This window comes from Mirounga angustirostris, unplaced genomic scaffold, assembly GCF_029215605.1.
Source record: "Mirounga angustirostris isolate CCGP_5_RB_7025 unplaced genomic scaffold, mMirAng1.0.hap1 SCAF_3, whole genome shotgun sequence".
Taxonomy (NCBI): domain Eukaryota; kingdom Metazoa; phylum Chordata; class Mammalia; order Carnivora; family Phocidae; genus Mirounga; species Mirounga angustirostris.
Genome location: NW_026991711.1, coordinates 14,008,595 through 14,027,864, shown reverse-complemented (window position 1 = coordinate 14,027,864; position 19,270 = coordinate 14,008,595). Strand labels below are relative to the sequence as shown.

At 40.5% G+C, this 19,270-nt stretch overlaps 1 protein-coding gene across 1 annotated transcript in view; it reads left to right on the top strand.

Annotated features, from left to right (window-relative positions):
* HS6ST3 (heparan sulfate 6-O-sulfotransferase 3) overlaps positions 1 to 19,270 on the top strand; it is a 651,074-nt gene that overhangs the window by 623,217 nt on the left and 8,587 nt on the right. The gene's annotated exons all lie outside the window — the stretch shown is intronic.

Below are 19,270 nucleotides of genomic sequence, written 5' to 3'. Positions count from 1 at the left end.
TTGGCGATCGAACTCTTCCCTCCTGAGGGGTCATGTCTGATACTGAAGGTCCAGATGGAACTACTCACATGGTTGGTTCAACCCTGGCAACCATCTCCCATCCTTAGGTTACCCAGGGGCTTTCCAGCAGTCGCCTAATTAACATAACAAAAGACACCTTTATGGGCTCAGCACTTCAGGAAATTCCAAGGGTTTAGGAGCTCTGTTCCAGGAACTAGATGAACACCAAATACATATTTCTTATTATAAATCACAATATCACACATGGTGTCTTTTCTCCTTCTGAATAGGAGGAATTATCTTTGTGTTTAAAAATGAACACAAACCCCTCTTAAGCATTGATATTGGATATATTTTTGATACCCTGATTTAGGATTTGCTGGAAGGTTTCATGTTTTCAGTTGACTCCTGCAGATTTGAACCTGAAGGAATATGGTACAGGGTTATCAGCTTCTTATCTTTAGAGTTTCTTAGGACTCAGGGCCTGCTTCCTTCTGGTCTTCTCTGATCATAGTACCTGTGAGATCAGGCTTGCCTGTTCTCTAATCAGATATCTGGCATGGCACAGGAACTATATATAAAGCCCTTGGTTCTGAAGTTAGTTGGCCATCAAGATAAATTTGCAATTTGCTTGCAGAAAAATAGTAGCATATGTGTATTTCACACTATCCCAGGATGTGATAAGAAGAAAGAAAAGCAAAAATAGGAAAGAAAATGTAAAAAACACAGAAAAAGGTATGGGGTGGACTCTACATCTGACTTTAGGAGAACCTCTCTCATGTCATTTCAGCTGAATGCAAGGGTGGGAAAAGGCATCAATGTGCATCTCTCCTTCTTGAGAAGGGTATACTCCATTATGCACTCTATCACTGATGGTGTCACTGTGCAATAGGGAATAAGACCCTGGACCACAGCCTCTTTACTGGTGTGCCACTTCTACTCCTGGCCCTGCTATGTAGGGGCTCAGCAAGTATTTGTTACTCAATGAATAAAAGTTTATTTCTTTCTCTCCCTCCAAGAGTTGTGTTGACTCTCCATCATGGAAAATGGGGACTTTAAGGTACATTTAGTTCCCTTTGTTCCCCCTCAAGTCACACCACCCTCAACATCTGTTGGCCTTACCTTCATTTTGTAAGGCTTTTATGAATATTTTCATTCTGGCCTTCAATGAAACATAGGCTTTGGAACTTGTTCTGTAAGATGATTCTAAAAATTAAAAATTAAAAAACCGACAGTAAACAACATGCCTAATGTGACCATGTAAATATTCTCAAATAGTGTGATTGAACTCACGAAAAAAGAAATGTACACAGGTTCCTCCAAATCACACCAAGTCAAATGGATTCTCCTTTCATGCATTCTATTTAGTCCTTAAAATATTACCATGTTTTAGTTTGCCTCACACCTTGTGACTTTCTCTTTCAGCTTTTTGTTTTTCCTGGAATTGTCAATTGTCTTTCTTTTATCTTATGGAGAGAATTCTATGCCTCTTTCATCATTATTGTCTAAAATATACAATCCATGGATACTGGTATTTGTTGAAAGGAAACCACTTTTCTCTCACTTCATCTCTCACTTTCCTCCTCTTCTTGGAGATATATGAGTTGTCATCTTAGTAAATCTTTCCCTTGTAGACTGTTAATTCACTGTCTTAGATCCCACCTCTTTTTCATGGATTTCTTTTTACTTATGTTGGGATGTTTTCTAGAATATAGAATTTTCTTTCCAGAGAGTATAGAAGAGGTAGATTTCCTGATTTTATTCTACACTTAATTGATAGTTTGACTAGGTAGAAAATTCCACTTTTAAAAGTCATTTTCCCTCAGAATTTTGAAGTCACTGATCCAATATTTCTAGCATTCAGAATTCTGATAAGAAAATTGTTAATAATTTAATTTTTATTTTATCCCATCTCTTTTTAGATCCCTCCTCTCTGGAAGCTTTTGGTCACTTCTCTTTATCTTTGGGGCTCTAAGATTTCATTTACATTCCTTGAATTTCACAGGACTTTTCAATTTGAAAATTCATGGTTTTTTAGGCTTAGGAAATACTCTACTTTTACTTTCATTATTTCTTCCTGTAGTTTCTTGTTTTTTTCTTTACTCTCTAGGCAATTTTTTCTAGACAGGTATTAGAACTATAGTATCAATTTCCTTGTCTCTTAATTCTTCATATTTTCCACATCTGCTCCCTCCCCATCTGCCAGGTTTCCTGGATCCTATCATTTATTCCATCTAATGATTTTTTTCAGGTCAAACACATATATAAATATAAATTAATTTCTAAGAACTCTTTCATGTTCTTTTTCCTACTATCCCATTCTTATTTAATGGATGCAATAACTTTTCAGGATAGTCAGAATAATACATTTTGTTTATTAAATTGCCTATTTCTCCCAGGCAGTTATTCTGTTTATTCATTTTTTCCCTCCAATGTTTAGTAAACCTTAATTGTCCACCCATATTTATAGAGGAAAAACTAGGCTTATTAATGTGGGTAGCTAGTGTGGGTTTCCTCTGCCATTGTGTTCTTCTATTTCTGTAATAAATATCTCCCCTCCATTAGTTTTCCAGGGCTGCTGTAACTAAAGTACCAAAAACTATGTGGCTAAAACAACAGAAATGTATCGTTTCACAGTTCTGGAGTCCAGAAGCCTAAAACAAGATGTTGGCAAGGTTGATTCCTTCTAGTTGTGTGAGAGAGAATCTGTTCCATGCCTTTCTCCTAGCTTCTGGTATTTTCAGACATTCCTTGGCTTGTAGATGGTCATCTTCTCCTTGTGTCTTCACATTGTCTTCCCTTTTCACATTGTCTCTGTATTAAAATGCCCTCTTTACAAGGATACCAGCCATACTGGATTAGCCATACTGAAGACACTAATGACCTCATCTTAACTTGATTCTTTACAAAGACCTGATTTCCAAATAAGGTCACATTCACAAGTATTGGGGGTTAGGATTTCAACATCTTTTGGGGCAACATAATTAAATCATAACACTTCTCAATGGGAGATCAGTGATGGGTTTTGAGTTGATCAGTGAAGACAAGCAGTTGGGCTCATGAATTCTAACTTGAGAAAGGTTTGTCCTGCAAAACCTCAGCCCCAACCCCAGCCCATCATGGCAGATCATTTAGTCATTTAATTTCTTTAGAAAGCGGGTTTTAGCATGGTCAGATATGTTGCAATGGATATTCTATGAGAGGGGAAGGATGGTGGACAGAGTGTTCCCTTATTTTCTCAAAAACACCAACCTTTGCTATCTTGATCAATTTGGGCTATTATAATAAGATACCATAGACTAAGTGGCTTAAACAACAGGAATTTATTTCTTACAGTTCTGGAGGCTGGAAAGTTCAAGACCAGGGTGCACATTTGGTGTCTGGTAAGACCTTCTTCCTGATTTGCAGAGTGATGTCTTCTTGTTGTATCCTCCTATGGTAAAGAGGGCAAGCTCTGGTCTCATTTTCTTCTTATGAGAGCACTAATCCCATCATGGGGGCTCCACTCTCCTGATCTCATCTAAACCTAGTGACCTCCCAAAAGCCCTGCCTTCTAACACCATCTCATTGGGGGTTACAGTTTCAACATGTGAATTTGGGGTGGTGGTGGCAGCAAACACAATCTATAACATTTGCCTTCTGCTGAGAGGTGGGAAATTCCATCTCTTTATAACCTTGAGTGATTTTAAGTATATAGATCAAAATATATTTTAAAATATATACTTAATCTCGACTAGATGTGCTTTGTCCAAAAACAAAATGCCCTGGGATCAGTTAAGGGTATGTTTCTACCTCCTTACTGCTTGACCTCCTCCTTCACAAGGTCTGCCTCAGTCCTAGTTGCCTTCTGGAAGGGGAGGGCTCTGAGTCAAAACCAAGCTGAGGGCCCTCATGTATCCACCTACCTAAGTCCTAGATTAAACTTCAATCCCAGGTCATGACCAGAATGTTTTAACAAGCGATGTCCCATGAGAAGGTCAACTTTCTGAGGTTGTGTGAATGAAAGTATTCTGGGATAGATGTGAGACAACACAAAAGTAACATGTAAAGTGATGAAGAGAAAGGATTTGAATGGAATTCTGGATTAGAACTGAAAAGAACATGATCTCTCAGGAGGCACCTTTTGAAATTAAAAAAAAAAATGATTTAGGCAAATTAAGAGGGACTACTGCTACCTAAACTGGAAATTCAACTTGGGGAACCACTGAAATGCAAATCAAAACCATGAGGAGATATCATCTTACACCTGTCAGAATGTCTAGAATCAAAAAGACAAGAAATAATAAGGGTTGGTGAGGTTGTGGAGAAAAAGGAACCCTCACACACTGTTGGTGGGAATATAAATTGGTACAGCCACTGTGGAAAACAGGATGGAGTTTCCTCAAAAAATTAAAAATGGAACTACTCTACTATCCAGCAATTCCACTACTGGATATTTACCCAAAGAAAATGAAAACACTAATTCAGAAAGACATAGGCACCCCTATGTTTACTGCAGCATTTTTTACGGTAGCCAGGATACTGAAGCAGCCCAAGTGTCCATTGTTAGATGAATGGCTAAGAAGATGTGTGAGATATGTATATCATTGAGATTGTGAGATATATATTCATATATATCTTATAATGAAATATTACTCAGCCATAAAAAAGGACGAGATCTTGCCATTTGTGACAATGTGGATGAACCTAGAGGGTATAATGCTAAGTGAAATAAGTCATAGAAAGACAAATACTATATAATTTCACTTATATGTGAAATATAAAAAAAGAAGGACAAAAAAACTAATAAACAAAAACCGGAACAGACTCATAAATACAAAGAAAAAACTGGTAGAGATGGATGAAATAGATGAGAGGGATTAAGAGGTACAAGTTTCTAGTTATAAAATAAGTAAGTCATGGAGTGAAAAAGCATATGGAATATTGTCATTAATATTGTGGTAACTGTGTGGTGGCAGACAGTAACTCCACTTATGCTGAGCATTTCACAATGTATATAAATGTTGAATCACTATGTTATACACATGAAACTAATATAATACAATTCATCCTTGAACAACAAATTCACTTCTAGCTGCTTTTTTAAAAATAAATGGATAGACAGTACTGTAAATGAATTTTCTGTTTCTTATGATTTTCTTAATAACATTTTATTTTCTCCAGCTTACTTTATGGTAAAAATACAGTACATCATACGTATGACAAGCAAAATATGTGTTCATCACCTGTTTATGGTATCGATAGGGCTTCTGGTAAACAGAAAACTATTAGTCAAGTTTTGGGGGAGTCAAAAGTTATAAATGGATTTTCAACTGTGCCAAGGGTGGATGCCCCTAACCCCTGCGTTGTTCAAGGGTCAGCTGTATTGTATGTCATTTAAACTTCAATTTAAAAAAACTTGGAGAACCACTAACTCTAAAGAGTGTTATTTAAAATGTACACACTTTGCACAAGGTTCAGTTCAATTTGCATTTGTGGTGTATGCCAAGCAGTGTAGGATTTCATGAGAGAGAATTTCTTTTTCCATAGCACATCCCTTGGGTGCCTGAGTCAAAGGCACAACACTGGCCTTTCCTGAACCAGGGACTTCCTCTATGATAATTCTTAATTTCAGAAATAAATGAATGTGTGGAAATTCTGATCAGGAGGGACAATTGAGCTGTCCTAGCTGGTGTCCCCCTCCTCCCTCAACCCTCTTTGTGTTGCCAGTTCTAGAGGAGAAGGTCCACATCCCCAAAATGCCATGGAAATACTCCTGCCCTATGGCAGTAAAGCTGTTACCAATCCTTACCCTTCACTGGGACTATGTCACCATTAGAGAAAAGGCAATTATCAAAAGCCATTTCATATCAAAGCTCAGAGGGGTTTCCTGAGTTTGTACAAAGATGATTTTGATATTTTAATGAATCTGACAGGATGTTTTGGGAGCACTTCTGTTCTCTTCCCATATTTTGCCCAAGGTAGGGGTGATAGGTGCTATTCTCTTCTGCCAGAGCTTTGGAGAAAGCGGACTTTCCAGTCTGTCCTTATTTGCTGAAACCTCCTTTTCTGCCCATGTACCACAGTAGATCCTACGCCTGTCTTCCGGCTTAACAGAGAATTAAAATACCCTCCTTCACTGCAAGCGTCTTTTGTGGTGTAGGCTGCAGACATCAACACCATAAAGTTCTCAGCATGAGCCAAAAACCTCCAGGACTAATGGCTCTAGCAACTGCTCCCCGGGCCCCAGGAAAGGGTCACTGCGTTTTAACTTTTGTGTATCAGCCTCCTTGGCTGTTTGGGGGTGCACGATGTGGTGGAAGGAGGCAGACAGCCTTTAAAATGCACTGGAGGTCAATGTATTCCATTATACACACAGTGCTTCAGATTCAGTTCTAACCTTTGATGAAATGTGCAGTGTTGGGATTTCTTATGCTAGAGCAGACACGGGAAATCACAGGTGCAACTCATTTTGTTGTTGTTGGTTTTTTTTTGACTTATAATCACTGTAGGCCCCTAGAATCTTTATAGGAAATTCTCTCTTTAACTTGAGCATAAAGTGTCAGAAGTCTGTAGCTTGTCTCTGTAATGGACGTTAATAGGTAATACTGATTTGTGGAAATTAATTACTAGAAAAACAGTTTTCAGCCCTTCCCTAGTGTTTGGAAAGATTTGAGGGCCCTCTTGTGGCCGTAATAAACTGAAACTGAAAGCTGATGGAACGCGTTTAGCTGGGTTTTGTTGATGTGTTGTGCTGATTTTTTTTTTCTTTCTCTCTTTTTGGCTACATTTGTTTGCCTGCGTTATGGCTTTGAATCGCTTTTCATTGGAGATTAACATCAGCATATTTCACATCATGTCAATGGAAGACAGGGATGGGAACGGTGTCAATTTTTAAAAGACAGACTCCTTTTTTTCCCCTGATTATTAAACTCGGATTCTTACCACCAAGAGAAATAACAAATGCAGAGGGGGTATGTTGAGGGAAGTTCACAGAGCAAGGGCATTACAGTTGCATTCTTCTTCCTTTTTTTTTTTTTATCTTAAGGGATGCGTCCTCTTATTTTTAATCCAGGTATTGACTGTACAAAGGTAACACTAACTCTGGCAGCCCCAAGCTACATTTATTTTGAACCTCTTAAAGATTATTTTCTCTGATTTACATATAGCAGAGTAAAGTGGGAAAATAAGTATCCTCATTTGAGTGTTTTTAAATCTCTAAGAAATGCACGTTGAAAGCTATTACCTCTCGGATGCTTCAATCACGCCTGAAGAAATATGTTTGCAACTTAAGGTCACTGTGCTCCACACTTGAATTGATGAAGGGAGCACCCAAGGCAAAGTTTAGACAGAACGAATTGATTTTCTTCCCTGGGAGACCTAAATTATCATGCATATATTTTTCTCAATTTCAGTCATTGCTTTATTAATTAGGCAGAATTACAGCAGGGCTTTAGAGCCCACTGCAGCTGGAAGATCCCATGGAGTGTCCACGTGATAAGCTGGGCTTCTGGAAGGAGCTCAGGCTGTTATTGTGAATAAGCGGATTTTGAAGAGAACCTGATGAGGGCTCTGTGTTACTTCCAGCATAATTTGGTTTCTCCTAGATTAGTTTGTGGAGTGAAATTGGCATCCAGTCACAAATGAATCACTAGCCCTGCCTATTGTTCCTAACACAGACGAAAATGTCATGTATGTGCATTGAAGAAGGAAAAAAGAAGAAGAAATGAGAGCAGAACCCCCTGATGTTTGGACCTAGATAGGACATGGGAGAGTTAAAGATGGTGTCTGGTCTGTTTCCCTTTCAATGCTCAGGTGTAATTAGCAGAAGCGGCAGTTACATTGCCTGGTTGGGACTGAGAGAGGTAACACTGGCCAGGAGGAGAGGTAACGCAGGCCAGGAGGGGAGGCTGAGCAGCAATCATTTTGTTCTGTAGGAGCGGTGGCATATTTCCGGCTCTAACTCCATCTTTCTTGGTCTTTGTCAATATGGAACTTTGGCAGTGTTCGAGATCCTTTAAGAATATGCATAAAAGGCTTACAAGGGTTGTATAAAGGGACCCAGGTTCCATCTTGAATAAGCTCCGGCTGGCCAAAAAGTAGAGAATTTGAACATCACATAAGTATAATGACTGCAATGTATTGAAACTCACTATGTTTAAATTCACATGCTAATAATGATATAAAAACAAACAAATGACATCAACAAAAAGCTCTTCTGGGGGATTCTAGGAAAGCCGTCTATGATTTTGAAAAACAGGAAATAACATGAGTCAAACCTTCATCTACCTTTCCTATCTATATCAACTATACCTTGGGGGATCAAATAGTGGATGGGGGAAGTTTCTCCTTATAGAAGCATTGCAGCTAACAAATGAAGCAGAAATGATGGAATTAGAATATCACCATCTTGCAATCCTTTAATGATCACCTCTTAATGATCTACTGGCATCACAGAGAGACCACCATGCATTATGTGCCTCCAGATTGAGGTCCACAACACTGCTGACTTAGAAATACCAGTCTATTATTTCAGAATGATTTTTTTTTTCTACAACTTTAACTATTACCTGAAGGTATATCCGTATCCTGGCATTTCTGGCTGTTTCTTCTGGGTCCCCCTTTTCTGTGCGTTTCAAGGAGAAAATGAGCTAATACACAAATCAGTGGAAACTCCAAACTATAGAATAATGTGCAAATTCCATGGTTTCTTTCCAACTTGACTAAGTTGGAGCAAAACACAACAGTGTGGGATCATCAAAGAAGGCTACATAGTCAATGCCTTGGGGTCAGGCTGCAAGACCTTTACATCCCAACATGTAATTACATCCCATTACATCCCAAGAACCTAGCACAGTGTTTGGCATGGAAGACATAATCAAAAACTATTTTTATATCAACAAATCAATGAATAGAGTGGCTGGAGAGGAAAAGAAAGAGAAGTCTCACTGCCTCTGCCTCTGAGTTCTTTTACCTCCGGAGGGATCATCCTTTCGTATCCCCGGGTGTCAGCCTCCTCATCGGTAAAATCCTGCTATGATATTGTCTTTTCCTGATGATCAAATGAAATAAAGGATGAGGAAAGTATTTTGAAAACTGTAAGCATGTTCACAAATAGGAAAGCATTCTCATTTTTTTTTTTTTTGTTATTAACACAGCTTGTTTAATACTTAAAACTTCACCGTTTTGGGGTTGTTTCTGAGGCTCTGATAATCACGGAGGAAGGACAGTTATTGAAGGTGAGGATGTGCATGCATGTGGAGGGGCTGCTGTGCATCAGCTACATTATTTTATTCTGGCAACTCTGTGAAGTAAGCATCTATACCCTGGCTATTTCGATGAGGAAACCAGGGCTCCCAGAGGTCATGTCAGCTAACCAGGTTACATGAAGAATGAGGTGGATCCGAAACTGAAATCCAGATCTTTCCGACTTCAAACCTATTCTCTTTCCACTGCACGTTAAGTGAAGTTTCCAGCATGCTTGAAAGTATGTGCTCTTGCCATGTCCAAATGAGTAGAGCTTGACTTGCATTTTCTCGAATCTGCTCTTCCGAAATAAAAGCCAACTGCAGGATTCAGCAACCTCCTTTGAACACATGTCTGAGATTTCGTAGCCGATTGCGTTCAAAAAAGGACTTATTTTAAAGCCAGAAAGAGAATTATGGCATTGCATGAGCTCTGGCTTATCTGAATTCTCTTGGGCCGCAATTTCCAACCATCCATTATTGTCCTGAGCTTACTACAGCTTTTGGCTTCTAGATTCCTCAGGAGTGTTAAAAAGGGATGCAGCTGCCCTGCAGTCTTTCCCACTAGTCTCTGTAGCTCAAGTGCAAATCTGTTATGCAGTTTCGTGTGCATGCTGAGGTCAGGAGAATTGTTTCTGAAGTGCTAAGCTGTGACTATCTAGAGGACCCTCTGGACCCATATACTCCAGAGGTTGAGAGAAGCCCTCTGCCCTCCCCGACCCTCATTTCCTGCTGCCCACCCCATCCCACCCCCAGGTAACCACAAACCCCTCACCCCGAGATGCTCATTTTGCTTCTAGAGTTTGAATTCAACAAACCCGGGACCACTGCAGCATTAAGTTACAAACTGCATCTCTAAGACAGCCTGACTCCTACAAGAAGACCATCAGAACTCTCTTTGTGAGATCTTTGTGAAATTACAGACATCATCTAAAAGCCTGTGTAACTCAAAGGGTTATTTTGTTGACTAAATTGGTTAATGCAAGTACAGCACTTAATAACTATATCGGGACATAGATGACACTCAATAAATGTTAGCCATTGTACTGCTATTAATACCAATTTTTGTTCCACTTGGAACTTTGCATGTTTTAGGTTAGCTTGCTCCTTCTTCATTGCTTGAGAGATGAGCTCCAAGTCACTCTTTCTTTGAGAACTGGCATGGAATGGAATCAAGCAGGGATCTCTCGGGTATTTCGTGAACTATCCTAAAATGATTGCCAAGTCCTGATAGCAGAATCTAGGAAAATCCTAACTCAGAAGAATCTTTTATGGAAGAGCACAGCAAAATCTGGACGGAGATGACTTTTTTTTTTTTTCTTTAAGTTCCTGAGATATTTTAGGAAAATCTGTATCAAAGCTGTCAGATATAAACCTAAATATTGAAGCACGTGCCTTGCTCTTAAACATCCTGATTTACTTCTTTCCCTTTCCAAATTGGCTAGAGCAAAACAATTGCAATGGAAACACCTCGTTGCTTCTACCCTGTGTAATTCTCACATTTGTTAAAAGCAGCGTCTGGGAAATTAGCGAAGAAGAGAGCCCAGCTGAACACGCGTGGCCCTGATAACACAATCTGAGTGTTCTATCTGGTGTTCTGCTTCGCCCGGCTGGGATCAGACCTGCAAGTGGGACGCAACTGGGCCTTATCTCACTCCGGGGCGGCTCCAGGCTGCAGGCGGGTGCCCACATGCATAAACGACAGCTCTGCAGAGCAGAGAGCCTTGAGCCGTCCTCACGCAGAAATCTCAGCAAGGCAGCTCAAAGCAGGGCGCCTCTGAACCAAATAATCACGGAAGTCACTGAATAATGCATGAGAGCAGGACCCTCCCTGGCACATTTGGAACTGTACTGCAAGGAACTGTACTCAGCAAGATAGCAAAAGCCAGCCCCTGGAACATGCACTCCCTGAAATTTATTCTTGCAACAACCACTTGGGGGAAAGTGAAAGCCAATATGACAACCACCTGAAAATCGTGGCATTTTAGTGAGTCCGGGGCTCCTAGGGTTCGTGTCAGTATAAAGCAGCAACGTGACAGGATTTAAAATTCTATCTTATTGATAAATGCTACCTCTTCCTCCAGGAAGGTTGGAGGGTGGGCTGATGGTCGCTGCGAAATGACCAGTATGATCCAGGAGCCGCTTATTCCACCATTTGGTTTGGTTGTTTTGGTACGCTGTGTGGCTTCCCATAATTAAAGTTAGTTGACATCTAAAAATTGCAGAAATGCTGCCTCTCGGGAGGCTGCTTCTTGGAGGCCTGGCCCCAATGTAATCAGCGAGGAAGCTCCATCTTTCTGATCCAGATGTCGGCTTTCATATAGCTGCAGTAGTGATGAGTGGGCTTTGATGCCACAAATGTCTTGTCTCTCGTTTGATAGTCCAGCTTCTCATTAAGTGCAAAATAAACAAATCTTTTTGGAAGAATGTTCCTACACCACTGTGTCACAAGCCCCCCCACCCGGCGGTCCTTGATCATCCATCTTAGATTGGTGTTCTTGGCAGGGCACCTGCCCGGTCCAGCCGGGAGGGAGCAGAGCCAGGAGCCTGCTGCATAGCCCTGCCTCGCGTCCAGGTAGCCTCCTGATGGCAGGCCCCACCGAATGGCCCTGTCCTCTCCTATGCTAACGATGGTCAGCTATATTTCGGCATTATGACTGTGAAATGGGGGCAATTCTCTTGGCTCAAAATTCTACTCCCAGCAATTTATTCCCTGCATAAATATTTATGGTTTAGGCTAGTCACCAGATTATTGTTTACAGTATCCTCCTTCAAACAGAATCAGCCTAATTGTCCCAAACTGGGAGATTAGTCACATAAATTATGGTACATCTATAATTGGAATATTATACTCTTAGAGAAGAATATTAAATAAAATAGAAAAAGTGTTCACTCTGTAGTTTTGACTTACAAATACAGGTTAAAAATAAAATGTTCGTTTATGATCTCAAATCTCTAAAGGAAGAAATAGGTATTTAACTGTGGTTATCTCGGAGTGGAGTGATTATAGATAATTTTAATATTTTTTTTCTTTTTTGGTGTTCTGCATTGCTCATATTTTCTATAGTGACAATGTATTGTGTTTCTAACTGGGGGAAGGGGGAAATCACAGATTAAGAAAAAGAAGAAGAAAAAAAAGCCAGATCAGCTACATCTAAAAGTATTCTCCCTCTAAAGTTACCAGGTATGCGGGCAAAAAAGGAAAGAGAAGCGTCTCTCCTCCTGAGGGAAGCACCTCGGGCTATGAGCATTCCTTCCCTCTCTATCTTAGCGACTGAAAAGAGTCAAGATCTCAGGGAGTACATAAAATAAAAATGCCTTAGCTAGAAGGGTCTGGCTGCTTTGTAAGTGGCCGGGAGGGGGGAGTGGCGGCCGCGTGGGGGTTGTGGGGGGATGCGTGGCTTCTGTTTGAAGTAAGATAACCACCCACATGTGCGTGTCTCCATTTTCTCATCACAATACTGGACATCCTTAGAAGCAATCGCTCTGACACACACCATTATCAGACGCCGAAAGTTCTTTATTACCATACTTAGCAGTCATAGTTCCCAATTTCCCATTTGCTTAGAACATCATTCTCAAATTCGTTAATTTGTTTTCAAGGCTTGAATAAAAAGCCTTTTCATCACCGTGTCAAAGGGCAGCCTGATTGCCAAGCTCTAACTGCCACAATGCCCCCTATCAGATACAGGATAGTGCCAATAATACTCTACAGAGATAATGAAGAATGGGTAGCCCATAATGAGTGTGCAGCTCTAAAGAGAGTCAAGAAATTAATCCCATTCTGAGCCTTTGGAAAATGGCTCCAGCACACAGTACAGCGGGGCAGAGGGGGAGCTAAGTTTCACTATTTGAAAATGCACACATCAGCTTGTGTTTAAGATGTATACGGTTAAATGTCTGAACTACTCCCTGGGAGGGCCAAAGATCTCCTTCAGATGACCCCTAAGTCTACCTTACAACTGCTCACAGTGTTCTTTGTGAGATACGGAGCTTTGGCAAAACCTGATTATCTAGGGAATACTCTGTGAAAAGTCTTCGGGGCAAGAGGAAGGTAGGAAATTGATTATTTCCCATACATTTCACAAGGTCTAGGCTAAGAGAAACCATTAGCCTGGGCAACTTTTGTTGGTTAAGGCAGCAAGTTCAGTTTCCTGGGGACAGGACTATCAGAATCCCTAAAATAGTAGCTGATAAAATATTTATTCATTCCACAAACACTGAACAACAGAACATCCCTGTTGTATAAGGTCGTGCATCATGTGCTCTGGGGGATAATGACTATGGCATGAGGCCTGTTCAAGGGCTAGGACAGTCACCAGTCACTGCAATAGACATAAAACATGAGTGGCATGGGTTTCAGGGGAATAGAAATCCCTTCCTCAGATGACATCACAGAGGGCTGGCTGGAGGAGTTTCTACTTGAGCCGGTTTTTCTGAATGCACAGAACTGTGGACCTTGATGATACTAACTTTGTTGCTTGATTTAACGAGGGTTAGACTAGTGGTGGAAGGAATACATTTATTAAATCTCCCTTGTGAACGTGGCATTTTGTAGGCTCTTCCAGATGTGTTTTCATTGGCCAGGCAAGTGATAACCTCATAAAAGTGAATCTTTTTTGAATCACCACAGGCAGGGTGATTCCAGAGACCTATACTCCTCATTCCACCATTTTGATGAACATACTGGCTCTGCCTTCTTTCATTGAGGAATTGAGAGGGAAGGATTAGGTAGAAGGAAAGAAGAAAATACAGAGGAGGAAAAGGTAGTTTGGAGAAAGCTGGCAATGCGGAAATGGGGAGGGAACAATGACACATGGGTGCATGATACGAATCTGTCCCTGATTTCTTCCTTATCAATACCAACAGTTCTGGGCTCTTCCCCACTGGCCCTTCACCATAGCTACCAAATGTCTGTCCTGGCTCTGCCTACTTTGTCCATCCTGAACCCTGTTGCCTAATGAATCTTCTTAAATTAACACTTTTCCCATTTTAGCAATTGACAGTTGTATTCAGAGCCCATGACTCCTTGGGTTCCGCATGCCCTTCTCGCTTATGCCCTCCTACCATCCATTCATTTATTAAGCAAACATTTTGTTTAATGCACAACATGAACTTCCTGGTCTAATTAGACCTCTCTGCTCTCTGTACATTCTTAACTCTTCTCTTCAGTGTTGCTTGTCCACTCTTTACCTCCGTAGCTTGCTACCCAGTGTCTTTTTCTAATCTACCATCCTTACACCCACAATACATGAGGGCATTTTATTCTTTTTTTTTTTTATGTTCTCCACATTTGCTAGAGCCGATCCTTACACATAACAAACCCTCGATAAGCATGTGTTAATTAAATGGCTTGCTAATTAAAGAAATGAGCAATTATACAATAAACTGCTTGGTGAAATACAGGTTCTTAAAGCAGTAGGGAAGAAAACTAGTAAGCTCACATTTTTAAAAAGCCACCTCATCGCTCCTAATTACCTGGTGTTTGAAACCCTCTACTTTTTACCCAAAGTCTGTGTTGAGTGTCTCCTTCTCTGCGTGTGGACCATCACAATCAAATGATGGATACGTTCGTAGATTATGTCTCTTTCTACTCTTTTCACACATTTTAGACAGTCAAAAATAATATCAGATCAGTTTTAGGAAAGGACAGAAAGTATTTATCAAAGGCAAAATTTGGGGTGCCTGGGTGGCTTAGTTATTAAGGGTCTGCCTTCAGCTCAGGTCATGATCCCAGGGTCCTGGGATCGAGCCCTACATCGGGCTCCTTGCTCAGCGGGAAGCCTGATTCTCCCCTTCTCACTTCCCCTGCTGTGTTCCCTCTCTCGCTGTGTCTCTCTCTGTCAAATAAATAAATAAAATCTTAAAAAAAAAAAAGGCAAAATTAACCTTAGTCATTAAAATACATTTATCTTCTGTGATGATAATCTCTTTTACGGAGCATTGGGTGTTGAACCTCTGCCATGAGTGTGACTTTGGGTGAAGTGTTCTGGGACGTGAGGCCTGAGTCCAGTTATCAAAGAGGAGATTTAAGGGTTGAGGTGACCAAGACGTTCACATGGAAGTTAAAAGTGCAGCAAGTGATGCAGTAAAACCCTCAAGACTGGGAAAGTCAGGCAAGATGGATAGGAGGCTTGAGTTGGGCCAGAAAAGACCAGGAAGTTTTTCGCAGGATGCAGATGAGCAAAGGACAAGGCAAAGACGGAGGGAAGGCGGTCATGCCTCTGTGCTGCATTCAGAATTGCACGATATAATTACTTCACAGCAGAACAAGACGCTGAAGCAGCCATGAAAAAGTGTGTGTTCTGTGCCTCTGAACTTGAGGACGCCGCAATGGCCCCTATGATCATTATCCGTTAAAACGATTGTTGAACTAACCAAGGTGCCCTGTTCACTAATCTTCCTGAGTACACGTGTATTTGCCATCATTACCTTAGGGCCCCAAGAATGACAAATTTTTTTTTTTAAAGATTTTATTTATGTATTTGAGAGAGAGAGAGCACATGAGAGCGGGGAGGGTCAGAGGGAGAAGCAGACTCTCCGCTGAGCAGGGAGCCCGATATTGGACTTGATCCTGGGACTCCAGGATCATGACCTGAGCCGAAGGCAGTCGCTTAACCAACTGAGCCACCCAGGCGCCCCCCAAGAATGACAATTTTAAAGAGCTGCAATTGCTTTACAGATGCCCTTAAATGAATTCACCCAAACTCTCAGTGAAGGAAGTGGCAAACAGCTGACCTGCTGATAGGACGCTGTCACCGACAAATAGTTATCTGTCTTGGAGATTGCTCTGGTCCCAGGAGATTGGTAGAACATACCCTTAACGTGGTAGTTGGCATTTCTTTCACTGCACCAAAATCCCTGGGTGCTGGCGATCCCCTTGAGGGCAATGTGTTAGTAATCTCTGAGTCCCTGATGCCTTGCCCGGGTGGTTGGCAAACACGAGGTTCACTTAACTTTTGCAGAATTAACAGATTCCTTTGCTGGAGAGCTGCTTGTCCTTCTCCGTTCATTGTTTTATCTTCCATTGCGCTGTTGAGCAAGTAAAGCCTAAAAAGGGAATCTTGCAAATTCAAGTAGTATAGAACCCTCTAAGATTTCTCCCTAGAAACTGAATTGGGTGTTTGGAGAGCAGAAGAAAATGAGTTCGCCTTGTTTTGGAGATTCAAAAACTGGAACAAAACTTGTATACAACAACCACCAATGACGTAGCCATCATTTCAATACTGATCTTTGCAGTTTTTTATCTGAAAGTAGAGAAGCAAATGAAAAAAGAGAAAAAAATAGAAATGAGAAAAGGTGATTCCATTGATCAATTTTAAGTGTTTTTGCTTTCTCCAATAGTTGAGTGCTCTTCAACCCTGTTGGCTTATTTTTCCTATTTTTCTAACTTTCTATTTTGCCCCCTTGGCAGGATTTAAACAAATAAACAAAACATACATGAGAATATGTCTGACTAAAGCCATATCCAAATGCTATATGAGCCACTCCATTCCAGAACCACGAGATGGGACAGGTTTATACTTCATCAATATAAATGTCCCACCAGTACATTTTTGTGTCTTGATGTCAGAGTTTTATTTACAAATTGATCTCTTATCAATTCAATCTCCAATCATTCAATTGGCTGGTAGACCTTGCAGACATTTGGGATTTATTTTACTCATGTAAGCATCACCCTACGATTTGGCTAGTCATTGTTAAGTGCAATGTTAAATTGAATGAAGTTAAATTTGAAACCAATACCATTTTAAACCACGCCAGCTTCAGTCAGCTTTGAGACAAATGTAAGTTTCCAACGGAATGAAAGCCCCAGGAAGTCTATGGCCAATTTTTCCCGAGTGAGACAAAAGCGACTAAGATTCCACGAATAGGTTCCAGATAAACCTTTATGTCATAAACCATTGTAATTCTTGCCCCTAAAATCCTCCAGCTCTTATGATTATTTTAAAAATCAGGATCGTTTCTAAATCTGAGACACATGAATAAGGTTGAGACTTACCCATTGACCATCATCATCTTTTTTCCTTAAATCCTCTTTTTGTGTTATCTGTTTTGCCCAATTATAGGAAGATTATAAACTTCCCATTTGTGACTCCATGTAAAGATCTCTCTGATTTAAATTCTCGTGTCTGGATGTGTTTGGCAGCCTTAACGCACCTGAGTTACATCACTATCATCATTCCTGTGTTTCTATATTTATTATGCACTTGCTTTGTGAAATAAAAATCAGTCTCTGCTTGTAAAATTGAAACATGGACAAGTCCTGACATAGAAGCAAAGCAAGATTAATAATGACCTGTCATATAATATTCAACCATAGTAACAGCCACTCCAAATAAAACTTTCCCGTCGACATTTCCTTGTGGAGCCCAGAAGCTGTGTCAGTCCTTTTCTGCCTTCCCTACTGACCTTTCAGGAAATTTCCTTCCACTGATGAAATTGTCATTCTGTCACTACAAAAGACAACAGAGTAATGTAAAATGACGATTGGCAAAAGCAAGTGATCAGGCTGGCCTGTCTGTGGCCGTTTCAGCATGTTCCTCTTTCTAATTTAAAGAAAAGCTAGCGTTTCTTAAGCTACTGTAGTTCCCTTAGCACATTTCAAGACGGTCTGGCTAGGCATTCAAAAGAACCAAATATAGTAAATGTACAGTTTTAAATATTATAGTTCATTGGGCGCCTGGGTGGCTCAGTTGGTTAAGCGACTGCCTTCGGCTCAGGTCATGATCCTGGAGTCCCGGGATCGAGTCCCGCATCGGGCTCCCTGCTCGGCAGGGAGTCTGCTTCTCCCTCTGACCCTCCTCCCTCTCATGCTCTCTGTCTCTCATTGTCTCTCTCACAAATAAATAAAATCTTAAAAAAAAAAATTAAATATTATAGTTCATTGATTCCTTTTTTTAAAAGCAGCATAAAAAAGCACTACACCCTTAAAGCCCTTCTGTTTGTCATTGCTTTTACTGGGTATTAATTTTTTTTAAAAGTCAGTTTAGCTTGGCCAAGGGAAGCATGGTGTTCCTTTCACAGCTCTTTAGGATCATGTGTGTGCTCAGGGGACCCCCTCTGCTCAGGGGTCCCTCCTGTGACAGCGGTGGGTGGGCAGCCTGTTCCGTAGGCAGGCTGTTCAAATTATGAGAAGGATTTTCCTCGTTTTAAATCAACAGTTACTTTCCTCTAATGCTTTGTGCTGTGTCTTTACCTGTCGACTTTTCCAACTCTCTTATTGCCTCTTTACACTTTTCTTGCCCCTTGAAGCCAGAAGCACCCTGATCTTTACTGGATCATCCTGAAGCTAACCATTTAAAAATATATATATATATTTCTTTTCAAGGTTCCATTTGATGCCATTAGATAAGATCTGTGATTATAATAACCACAGCACCTGACAATAGGCATTCAATACATATTAATTATATTTTTGTTTTAAAAATATCAATATGGTGCACAGGAAAGCACAGAGGCATTAAAATCAATAGGCCTAGACTCCATTGCAGTTCACATATTAATTTGTCCTAGGATCTTGGGCTATATTTTCACCTTTCTCAGTCTCTATGTTCTCAGCTTAAAAAAAAAAAAAAGTAATAATAAAGCCCATTTTACAAAACTGTGCTGAGGATTATCAGTGCTAGTATCATAAAGCACCTATCACAGTTCCCAGTATGTAGTAGGTGCTCAATAAATATCGGTCTCCACACACAACACATCTTCCCCACAACCCCACCTACCTTGTAATGCAGAACAGCAGTGTAAACAGAAAAGACTAAGGAGCCTTGGCTCCCAGCTTTGCCCTTTTTAGTCCCATAATCTTGGATAAATCACTTCACCTCCTTGCATGTTTCCCTATCACATAGTCCCACATCTGCTACAAATAAAATATTGGCTGGGGAATAACTTTCAAAAATCTTGGTGTGTTTTCTTATTGTAAGGTGTGTTTTCTTATTATTTCCAGTAGCAATTTATCAGTGAATAAACTGCTGAATGAATGAATTGCCCATTGCCCCCACTGCCTCCCTCCCCACACTGGAGCAGGGAGGAAAAATCAACAA